Genomic DNA, 12,535 nt, shown 5'->3' on the forward strand with positions numbered 1-12,535 from the left:
CCGGCAGAGGGTGTTAGGCAGCTAAATGTCTTGGTTTGAAAATCAATGAGTGTTTCAAAGCAAAGTTGTGCTGATATAAACCTGCACTGCTGGGCAGCGCTCAAGGGAAAGAAATGAACACAACAGGGATCTGCCTGCTTATCTTCACAAAGATCCCCGGGTGCTGTGCTCCGTGGAGGAGTAAATTGGTTGTCAAAAGAAATCTTCATTCTCTAGAATAAAATCCCTGGCATTAGAGAATAAAATTAATGTTTAAACAAACAAACAGCCGTGGTCTTTGAGAGCTGATGGTCCACCTAGAGTGCTGTGGGGGACAGCACAAGATTTTTTTCTTAATGAGGCTGTTGGCCTACATCCATTCTTGCGTGGGAACTGAACGTAGGATGGTGTTATCTTCTCCAGGTCATGGCTTAACATACGTGCCAGTGGCCACCCGTGTGGTACGAGGCCCTTTTTTCTTTGAAGGGCTGGAGATGGCTGAAGGGCTCAGTGCTACTCTCAGGATATGCTTGAGCTGTGAGTGTTGGTGATGCTCTTTTTGTCTTCAGTTCAAGGATTACTGTGGGTTATAGCGTGGTGTTCTGACAGTATGGGAATAGATAGTATAAAAAGGGATTTTGTGTGTAATTAACAAGCTGAAGAGAGCATCCCAAAAGGTTCAGATAAAAAAAAAAAAAAAAGGCTGTGAAAATTTCATTTTTGTTGCCATAACATGAGAGCATGTCTATTTTGAAAGCAAAGGGGTAAAAGCAAATAGTAGGTCTTATCAGGAGAGCAAATTAACCGTGAGAACCTATTTCCTCCTTTTCAGTATGTAACATTTGCACTGGATTTGCTCCTCAGTGTCATTCCCTCCCTGTTTCTTCCCCTTTGTCCCATGCTGCTGAACTGATAAATATTAACTCAGACAACAGGCGGATATTCCGATTGCCTTCTGCATCCCTGAATGGGGTCTCTTCTTCCCAGTGCATTCAGGAGCCTGGTTGTGTTTGTTTTTATCTATGTGGTCTAGTTAAAGACTGTATCTTTTGCATTGGTGATTCAATACACCAGTGATTCATTCTGAACGTGTGTACACTATCCAGGCTCTTCTGTGCAGCAAAATATGACTCAGGTTGTTCCACCGCGGGCCAACCTTCTTGGAGTTTAGGCAAAAACAAACCCCCAACCCCAAAATATTCCACATGAATAAGGATGTGGATTATTTCATTCCTCTTTACATCTCAATTCTTTAACCTCTTCCTTCTTCCCTCTCCCCACCAAAAGCCCGAGGGCATTTGATCTCAAGTTGAGATCTGAATTCTTTTCCCAGCTTCTTAAATAGTATGAAAATATATGCCTTTTCTGTTTTCCAGCTGAAAAACAGGAGTATAAAGAACAGGAAGATCAGAACAACAATACATACATGTACACACATTAGAGTTATATTTTAATTCTGTGACTGTTACATTTTAATTTCAGAGAAGCGTTACAATTCCTGAAATGCATTTTAAGAACGGGTTCAATTTATTGTGATTCCTGTTCCAGTATAGGTTGCTGGCCGCTTTCCAAATGTAGAAGGATGCGGAATCCTTGCTGCAAGGATTTATACCTAGTTTCAAATCTTCCCACCCATTCCCATTTTTTACAGTACAGTTTTGCTTGTAAGCTGCAACCAAGACCAGTGTCTCTGCTCCTGTCTTTCTCCTTGTGCCATGCACTGTACATACATGTGTGTGGTGGGAGACACGGCTGCTGGTCCAGACACCTTAATCTTGTATTTTCTTTGTTATTTTCTTTTTCCACATTATAGGTGGGAATTGAGACACAGAAGTTTTTTATGTGGGTTTTTTTCTTCCCCTTCATGTAGAAAGTCTTCTGCAGTCTGATTACTTAATATTTTCCTGCTGACTGTGAGCCAGCGATGGGCCTTTGCAGGAAAGGTGTGCAGCATCCATGGCTGTCAGGAAGGGCATTGCCAGCAGTTTGACAGAGGTCAACCTTCTCCTCTTGTGTCAGCACCAGCGAGGACGCGGCTGAAGTGCAGCGTCCAGTTCTGGGCTCCCCAGAACAAGGGAGACCTGGACACCCTGGAGCAAGTCTGGCAAAGGGCCTTGATGATGGTTAAGGGGAAGAGCATCTGGCATACGAGGAGAAGCCGGCAGAGCTGGGACTGTTAAACCTCAAGAAGAGAAGACTAGAGGGGATCTTATCAATGTGTATCAATACCTGATGGGGGGAGTAAAGAAGATGGAGCCAGTCTCTTCTCAACAGCACTAGTGACAGGACAAGAGATAATAGGTACAAATTGAAATAAAGGAAAATGCATTCAAACAAATAACCCATTTTTTCCTCTGAGGGTGGTAAACCACAGCTTCCCCGGAGATGTGCAGTCTTGGAGATACCTAAAACCTGACTGAACAAGGACCTTAGCAACTTGCTCTAGCTGACCTTACTTTGAGCAAGGTCAGACAATCTCCAGAGGTCCATTGCAATGTCAGCTCTTCTGTGAATGGATTCATGGCTTTTTCTGTAGCTTTTCTGATACTTGCATCGTCCTATTTAACAGTAAGACTAAGGCAGTTTCTCATCTACCTTTAATAGACAATATAAAGACAAATTTGGTTTTCCCAAGTCAGAACACAATCCCTCCTTCATTTCTTATGTCTTTTCTTTAGGAGAAGGATGAGTTCAAGTCACTTTTCTTCCTTAGGTGAAATAACATTAGTTCAGTGATAAAAAGGGAAATAACTTTTCTTCTTAATGCCAACCCAGGAACTTAAGAGACAAGAATCAGTTGTGTCTGATCAGGTCTGAGTCAGCAGCCAAGTCTCTAATAGCGAGAATGGTGCTGTTGCAAAGATCTAAAAGCAAAATTTCGATGCGTGGCTTTAATTGTTTCAGAGAATTAGTACCGTAGAGCCTCTTGTGAGCGCTCTACCAGCGTAGGCTCTTCACGGGCTCGCTGCTCAGCAGCAGATGACATAATGCATTATAAACCCATTTATTCCAGCTGGGGTGGAGACAGTGAGCACAGGCAGGTAGTATGGGTAGATCCATTGCTTCAAAACACTTGGACTCTTCCCTCCCTTCCCACCCATCAGCTTGTTTCCAAATGTATATCCCACTAGTTTGGATTCAGTTTAGAGCTCTTTTCTCAGAGATCCTATAGTGCACCTTCTGCAGATGATGTTGACAAGTGCTTCTGTTCACTCTGCTGAACAATCAGCTGAAACATCTGCGTCTGACCCGCATTACGAATTGCAAATTACTTTTTCCACACTAACAGCCATAAAATTGCGGTGCTTATCTGCCTCTATTTGCTGCTAATTACTGGGGGAGTTTTATGTAAATCTTACTGTAAGTTAATTGTTCACAGTTTCGAACCCTTTAATATCCTATTCACTGGAATTTAACAGATAATTGCTTACATATCTTTCAGGTCTAGCAAAGTTGGTTTTTTACCTTTTGGAAAAAAAAGTAGTTTGGGCAGGGCTGTTTTCCTTACCTTGTTTTTCATGTGGTGAGCCTGAGCTTTCTTTGTCTCCTGTGCTATAAGATGTGCATCAGCTGGTAGCAGACAGCTTGGGATTCTTTCACAAAACCATCTGTGATCGTTGTGGTCCTCGCTGTAAATTGCTGCAGTGTCTATGTGTGTCTTTCATATTGAGACGACAGATTTAAAATTGGAACATGAAGGGCACACGATCTAGCTTAGCTGTCTCTTCCCCCACAACTCCCCTCTTGACTGATACAGTGGCTACTTTGAAGTTTACAAGATGACTGACATTTAGAAATTTGAGATTTTCATTTTTTTTAATAACATTTGAATCCTCCTATTTGTCATAGGTAGGAACTTTGATCTTGGTGTCATAGGCAGGACTGATTGCCGTTGGGGAAAATGTTCAAGGGAGGACCTGCAAGTCTTTAGTTTTTACTTACTTTTGCTGCCCTGGAAACTCAATGTACAGCTAGATTAATATCATACTTGAATTAGAATCACTGCTGCTAATTAGCTATTTAAACCTCCTCCCCATCCCTTCTGCTTGTTTTTCTCTTCCGCATCTTAGATCTTATCCTTTTGAATTCAGTGTGGTTTGGGGAGGTTTTTTGTGTCTTTAAGGACTAAATAATTTGGGACAGAGGGCTACTACTTACTAGATTCCTTTTCAGTGGTTGACCTTTAGGTTTCTCAGCAACATAGAGACATTGTATGGCAGAGTTCTTAATCTAGTAGTTATTACTGTAAATGCATTTACACAAACACATCTTCTGCAAGAAGCAGAAGACATGTGTACCTGTTCTGCTAACACACCCATACACACAAAACATAGGGTACAATTTTTCTCCAGATAATTTGTTTTGAGTTCTTTGGGACTGCTTACCTGAGTGATTAATGCATTTTTGTTTTTTTCAGGTCCAGCTCCTTACTGGGCAATTTGGAAAAATAGCTTGTAGGGAAGAGAATGTGTTACCTTGAGGCTTTTTGCAAAAGCTTATAATGTTCTTTTATTCTCTTTGCACAGTCCAGGGACAGCCTCCCAGTGGAAGTTGGGAATATGGAAAGAATTGGCTTGTGGTTGCTGCCAGATTGGAGCCAGCGAGTGGCCTCTGCCAGCAGTTTGCACAGAGTCGGTTGGCTGTTATCTGTGTTTTTTAGGAAGGGTTTGCAACATCTGGGAACAATTCCCTGACTGGCTGCGGGGAATGTGCACGATTTCCTATTGGCTGGCAGTGATGTCATAGCCTTGTGTGAGTCTTTCTCTCTCTTTTTTTTTTTTTTTTTTTCCTTTCTTCTCTATTATCTGGGTGCCAACAGATAATACTTGTCCTGTTTGTACATAAGCTTTTTAGAAACTGCATTTGCAATTGCGATTCAAATTGTTGGGTAGAGCTGTTTAGCCTTCTACCATACAAGGCAATGCAGGAGCTTCAGGATTGTTAAATGATCTTCAGCAAAGTGCATTGTTGCCTTTCGGGGGACTGAGGCAATGAATGAAAATCCACACAAGCAGATTCTTGTTGATTTCTTTTGTATAAAATAAACTGATTTCAGGACCTGTTTCTTCCCCCTTTTTTCCTGCTGGTGCTGGAGTGCGAGGGTCTCTATGAGAAAGAGATGGGGAAGAAGCAAACAAGTTAACATGAGAGATGGGGGACTTGAAGAAAAAGTGAAAGGATGTGCTGAATGAGGAAGTTTCAGAGCTCTATGATCTTATAGTCTTCTCTTTGCTAAAGTAATGTTGAGTGGTTCTGGTCTGATATGCACAAAAATTCTGTGGCAGTATTTGCTATCATTTGCAGAAGTGTGGGGACACTCAACCCAGGTCTCTGCATTGCTGTGATGTACACAGGTACCTGTTTTTAGCTGGAGTGAGGAATGTGTAAGCTCTCAGAAAAAGTCACTAACCTGCTGAAAAAATCTGTAAGGGTGAGACATGGAAATAGGATTTTTTTTTTTTTTTTCCTCCTGTCCTTACTCCACATGTTCTTCAAGAGGCAGGTAATCCTGTGTTTAAGGAGAATTTGCTGCAAAGTGTCAGTCGGTGAAACTGAATTTGTTTCACAGCCAGCCTGCTGTGCTGCACCGTAAACAAACACCTGAGATGCTTAAGAGAATCTGGGAGTAATCTGAGATGTTGTATTTCATGAAGATACAATAACTTCTGTAGATGATAGAAGGTGGCAGATGATAAGATCACTGATAGAATTGACAATTTTATTTTGAAACCCAGGCTGCATCTTTCTGTCTCTGAACACTGAAAAAGGTCACCCTTTACCTGGCAGCCACAGATTTCTTAAAACTGTTCCTTTTAGCCTGTTACAGCTTCTGATTTCCAGGCTATATAAACTTGATCCTGTATTCTCTGAGTATCTATGGTCCATGGTTGGAGCCGACTCCAAACAAATGTACTGTAGTTTTCAGCAGAAAAAAAGGAGGGAAGCCTAATCTACCCATCATAGACAATTTCTCATTACTAAAATAAGCATCATGTTCCTGATAGGCTTTTGCAGGCCTTCTAGCACTGTTGCCTCTGACAGAATTCCTGGTGGAATAAAGGGCCTCATCAGTAAGTCCTTTTGTGCAATTGGTCCTTTGGGAGCAGCCTTCGTGGGGATAATGGCCATGTCTCTGAAGCTTTGCCTTGGGATTTGAGATGTCTATGACTTTATAGGTAATGATTACTTTCAACTTGTAGATGAACGTGGCTGTTCTGAAGCTGCTGTCTAAAATACGAATGGCTTTTTTGGAGTATTTCTTCAGTTACTGTTAGCCGTCCCTCACCTCTCCCTGAGCTGAAGAGAAATACCAAGAGCTGCTACTCTCAGTAACAGTGAGAATTTAAATATTGTAGTTTTCGTGAGGATAGACTAATAAATATTTAGCCAGATGAGAATACCAGAGCAGAGTTTACCAATATTTGCTCTTCTCACTTCTAAATTGATTCTTGTTTGGTGTCTTCAGCCATGAACGTTGAGCAGGCTGCCTCCTTGAGCTGGCCTAACGCCTCTGTGAGTTTAAGATGTCTGCAGAGTGCTGAGTGCTATAAAAGGCAGTGCTTCCCATAATTAAGTGAAAAGCATAAGCAAATGTGGTGTAGATGAGAAAAAGGCAAATTGAGCTACAGAGAGGTGAAGCAATTGATCCAAGGACTTGCTGAATCAGTAGCAATAACGGGAAGAAAACGAGGCTCTCCTGGCACTGTAAAACATTCACTGGCCTGGTGTCACTGTTCAGCTCTGACTGGGGAGGTTAAGTTTTGCTTGTGTTTGAGAGCCCAGCTATCATCCTATTAATTGCTCTTCCACCACTTGAATTTGCTTACAACGTGCAGAACGGACTGGTGTGGTTTGCTTTTGTGCCTGTGCTCGGGCTTCAGACTGGAAGCCTGGTTGCTGAAGTGAACAACGTCGACACAAACAGTGAACCGAACGCTTCTTTCTTCAAATGAGTTCCAAGAGGACTGTTTCTGAGCAGATGTCTGGCGATGCTGGGTAACCTCCTCTAGCACAGAAGGAAACATGCACTTTTTGTCAGCATGAACAGGCTGCGTGTTTTGTTGCCGCAGCGTCGAGCAGTGAATTTGCACAGCACAGTGGTGTTTGTGCTGTCGTGAACAGGACGTGGCTGTGTGGGAATCACTGGGGGTATCCGAAGAACATAAGAGTCTTTTCTAACATACCAGGGTTGATATGCTTTCTCCACTTCTGGGAAAGATTTAATAGCGAGCGTGATGGTAGGACCTCGGTTGAAAAAACAAACAGCATTCAGCGCGATGGAATGAACTGAATCAAGTTGCAATTAATTCCACACTTCTTTATTAACTTCCTCCATGTGCAGCACACAGAAGACATCCACGTTTCACAGTCCTTTGGGGTGGAACCCAACAGCTGTTTCACAGCCCACAGGCATGCTCTTGAACAACACACGCTACCAACACAGTGCAAGTAAAGAAATGGATTAAAATGCTACTGCCAGTCAAAACTGCAGGGGAAGCTTGGTGGGTGAAATGTAATTATCAGGGCTGGCTTGTGGCCAGGAAGCTGGGGTTAACACTACTTTTCTTGCAGAAACACAGTGAGGAGTCTATAATGCACCAGTCCAATACTGCATTATCATCCCCATTCAAAGGGATATAATCTTGGAGTGTTTTATTCCTACTATAGGTCGTCAAAGGAAAGGACACGATTTATCTTAAAGCTGATAGGATAGTTAATGATTTACAGAGTGTTACTCGCTGCTGGAAGGAATGAGGAGCTCCTAGCTAACACGGCAAAGCAGGGAACAGCAATTCTCTGTGCCCACACGTGTAGCCAGGGCAGTGACATGTGAATTCAGTCAACAAGCGTACACCCCCACATAATTCTGCCTCTTCTGCAGTCGCCATCAAACCCTCATCAAATTGAAAGCATTTTGCGAGGTTCCTGGAAAAAGGTGGGGCTGCTAACTCACTGTGAAGCTCCAGCTGAGGCCAGTATTCCATTGTGTGAGGTGTTACACTGCCTTTCTGATCTTTTTGACATTTGGGAAAAATCAGCTTGACAGTGCAGCCGTAATAATCTTGCTGCATGTGCCATCTTCTACTGCAGATTTTCTTTTCTAGCACAACAAATGTTTTTTTGAATGCTCTTTTGTGGTGTTTTTGTTAATTTGCTCTACAGCGATCCATTTGTATTCTAGTGCTCTTGAACACAGAGATCTGTACGTCACGAATGAAAGCTTTGAGGAAGGGTGAGTGCTGCACTTGTAACCAGACATAGATCTGGACAGCCTGTGTCTTGTTTTAACAACGGAATTGCTTCAAGCTGTCTTATTTAAATCCCTGAAGTCAGATCCTCTTGCAGAAGCTCCCAGGTCCTGGTTATCATGAGAGTAAGATCATATTAGGCAATCTATTTAAACTGTTACACTCTTGGTATTATTTTATTGTTTGTTTGTTTGTTTACTATTCCTCAGCGGCAAAATTTCACTCTGAAGGATGGTGTCTAAATGACAGAAAGTATATTTTGTGTGGAAATGCCCAGGTCAGGCTACAACTAATAGTACAGGCAGTGCAGCGTGGATCTTAATTTGGGAAGGTAAACGTGAGAAGTTCTGCACCGGCCACTGCGTTATCACGGCTGTTGTGGTTACGATTTACTACTTGAAATCTGAAAGATCTTTATCTAGGATTACGAAACTACTTGGAAAGTGGAGATACTGCTAGTATCTTCTCTTGAGTTGGAATATATGTCGAGTTCACTCTATCTGGTAGTGAACTGATTCAAGTTTAAAGTGCTGTATTTCCTGAATGCAGCTGAAAGATTAGTATGGGTAATTTCTGCAGCCCTCTTCCCTTTATAATGGTAATGGCATAGTCTGAGGCTGTTTGTGACTCTAATCCCACTGAAGGTCAGTAAGAAGCCGGTACCCAGTGCTTTATCCTTCAGGAAATCACAGCCCAGGGGCAATACTCACAGAGCTGCTTTGCTGCAGTGGATTTTGCTTCTGCTCAGCAGCTCTCCCCAGACGATCTGCAACCTCCATCAGTACAGGGGGTTTGCCTTCCTAATGGGTTCTGCATTGCCAAGACTTCCTCCTCCAGGAGCAGGGAAATGCTAAAGAGCAAATATCCTGAAATACGGAAAGGATTTGTCTTGTTGGCTCACGTCTCTTTTCGCATCAAGATCATCTTTGAGACAGGTGTTGCCATCAGCAGAAAGGCTTAAAGAAGGAACATGTTTTCCTGCTTTCAGATAATTCAGACAAGATGCTTATTTGCATAGTTTGATACAATTTAGAATGTGAAGGGTGAGGGGATGCATAGATCTTGCCTACACCCAGTTTTGGTTGTGGTTTTTTTTTTTTTCCTCCTTTTTATCCCTTGGTTTGATTTTGTTAGTGAAGAAGGCACAGAGGTTTCCTCAGGGGATGAGCCAGGCTCAGAGACATTTTTCCATCTCTGTAATGCCAACATGTTTTCTAAACATCCCCTATTAACTTCCCCACCTGAAAGAAAGAAACCTTAATTATCAAGTTATTAGGAAAGCTCGTGTTATTTTTCCCTTCAGTGTTTCCTCTGTTGCTCTTGCTTTGGTGATAAGAGTTTGAATAATGCAGCTGACTCGGTGTGGTGCTGGAGAACTGTTTTGTCTTCAGGCAGTTCCTTTTTTGACAGTCTGTGTGTCTTTGCTTTCTCCTATTTATGGTATATGCTCCTAGGAGTAACATGCTGCATCCTGAGTGCCAATCCCCTCCTATCATGCTGCCTCTCCTTCTCCATCCCCTTCTTTAACACCTAGCATCTATCTGCTGATTATAGTAGAATTAGTCCTTGATAAATTAACCAATTATAGTTGGAATCTCTTCCATAGGGCTAGTTTTTCCACAGCTAAAAATGGAGGGAAGCTGAGATCTTGTTGTCTCTTAGTGAAATAATCTATATCGTTATTTGAGCATTTATTTAATTAAAGACTTTATAATCACATTGTTTAAAGAGACTCGGCAAAGTGATTAGATGGCTCAGGGGATCGGTAATAGGATATAAACCTTTTCACCTCTAGGTCACTAATTCAAGTCTAACTTCTGTTGGTAGTGGCCAGAAAATGTTGTGAGTGGTCAGTGGACTGATGAAATATACGGATCGTTTTTAGCTTCTTTTCTGATTGGGTGTTTGTTTTTTTGGGTTTTTTTTTCCTCCCATTCTTACAAAAATGTTAAAAATATAGTAAGGAAAGTATGGAACTAGATGAGGATGTTCGAAGTCTGAATTAGCTTTCGAGACTGCTGTAGACCTCCTGGGTGAGGCTGAGCAAGTTGCTTCATTTTGCCTCGATTTGTGCTCAGTACGGTGGTACCAGCAGTGCTGCCCCCCTGCCTTTTTCTTGATCTTGTCTGTCTGAAGCACAGGCAGTCCTCGGTGGGCTTGGTCTGGGTGGGATGCCCAGTTTAATGGGAGACTTAATTTTTGTGCAGACATTAAAATACTAACCAAGTCTTTCAGTTGGTGGCATTCTTGTTTTGTTTTGGGCAAAACCTCTCATGTTGGTCATCTGCCTTCCTGCTTTGTATAGGAGGGGACTGGAATCTCTTTCTGCACCGTTATGCTTTTTAGTAAAAAATAACCACATAATCTAGCAGGTGAAGTTGAATTAGAACTGGAAATGCTAGCTGGGAATCACCACAACTGTTCTGTTTGCAGAGATAAATTAAGAGGAATTTTGGATCAGTGCCCATTGCTTGTTTTTCTACAGTGATGCTTTACCCACTGTATGGTGGTTCTACCCTAGGATTTCAGTTGCATTTAGGCACATAAATTATTTTAATCTCAGTTGTGCAAAATCGCTTGTATCCTGCCTTTCTGGGTTAAGAAACTGAGACACAAATGCTGATTTTTCTTATAAAAGATTTCTCGAATCATTGTTAGAGAAGGGACATGATCTGTCTGGTTTCTGGGTGTGCACTTCAGTCAGGAGCTTTTTCCAGCACGAGTAGGATTTTTAAAAAAAAACAGTAGAGAACCAGTTTCACCTAGATGTACAAAAGGATCCTTTAACACAAAGCATCTCTGTCTTTTTTTTTTTTATTACTTTTTTTAAAAAAATGCAGAAAAGAAGATACTAGCCTGGTAGATAAGTGGATAGAATCAGATCTTAGTTAAATGGAAGATCCTCCGTCAAGCGTGAGCTACAAACCAGGAGTCTGGGGACAGGAAGAGAGACTCATTCTTCTTCCCTTTGTCTGTTTACCTGCTGGTTAAAGATGTCACTCTGGGGATACTGAATGGAGATAGTCTTTCTGTCCTGAATTTATTGGAAGTAGGATTGAGTACCGTAAGGCTCCTGTGTGCCATGACCACGCCTGTGATCCATTATCCAGGAGAATTCCTATTAACGATTGAGGATGTTGATAGGAAATAGAAATAATACACGCTGGCATTAGTTGTTATATGAAGAATTTACATGGGACTGGAATATATAATCATTCCCAAACACACCAGGCTGTGTATAGATGCTTGGTTTTTAATGAGAAGATTGACTGTTGCAGCGTATCTTCAGTTACCTGTTTCCATGTGAGTGCTGTGTTGGGTGCTCTGCAGCCTTTCCTTCTCCCCTGGTTGACATGTGGCCAGGCACCTTCAGCTTCCAGGAATGTAAATGTCAGTGTCACCGAATCCCAGAATCATCTCAGCTGGAAAAGCCCTTGCAGCTCCTCCAGCCCAACCCTGACCCTCACCCTGACCGTTCCCAACTCCCCCAGATCCCTCAGCGCTGGCTCAGCCCGACTCTTCAACCCCTCCAGGGATCCCGGGGACTCCGCCCTGCCCTGGGCAGCCCATTCCAACGCCCAACAGCCCCTTCTGCACAGAAATCCTTCCTCAGAGCCAGCCTGACCCTGCCCTGGGCAGCTTGAGGCCATTCCCTCGGGGCCTGGCGCTGGGGCCTTGGCTCCAGAGACTCATCCCCCCTCTCTGCCCCCTCCTGGCAGGGAGTTGCAGAGGGCCAGGAGGTCTCCCCTCAGCCTCCTCTTCTCCAGACTAATTTTGGAGAAGTTTTGAAGGTGATAGTTGAAACAGTGTAGTTTTATAAAATTTTTCAGATCATTATGAATTACAGGAGAGTGCACACTGCATATCCTGTTGTTCATGGCATGATTGGAAAATGACATTTCCTGTCTGCATCTCTGCCTTAAGGGAACATTAAGAGGCAAAATGGACACAAGAGACACAAGTATGGTGAATATCAGGAATCTGGTCCTCCTCCTAAAGTATATGGCTGTTGAGATTCGGTGGATGTTGATTTTAATTCAGACTCTTAATAGGGATGGTGGCAACTCTGCGATTTGGTGATTGGTCCAGACCAGACTGTGAATTTTCAGGGCTTTTGAAGGTCTTTGTATAATAAATGATACCACATTTGGGCTGTCAATCTGTCAAATTTCAGCTTTTGCTTTTTATTTTTGTCATGGCAAAACCAGACCGAGAGTGTAGTCTTACAGCGTGTGTGCATTTTGCAAGGAATGCTGACAACTTGCATGCTTAGGCAACTCCGAGAATGCTGTAATGACAAGTCACCA

The 12,535-nt window shown here is 42.6% G+C and overlaps 1 protein-coding gene across 4 annotated transcripts in view; it reads left to right on the top strand.

Annotated features, from left to right (window-relative positions):
* Window positions 1-12,535, top strand: part of DVL1 (dishevelled segment polarity protein 1) — a 104,230-nt gene that overhangs the window by 41,266 nt on the left and 50,429 nt on the right. The window lies entirely within an intron of this gene.

The sequence above is a fragment of the Athene noctua genome, chromosome 22 (genome assembly GCF_965140245.1).
Source record: "Athene noctua chromosome 22, bAthNoc1.hap1.1, whole genome shotgun sequence".
Lineage (NCBI taxonomy): Eukaryota > Metazoa > Chordata > Aves > Strigiformes > Strigidae > Athene > Athene noctua.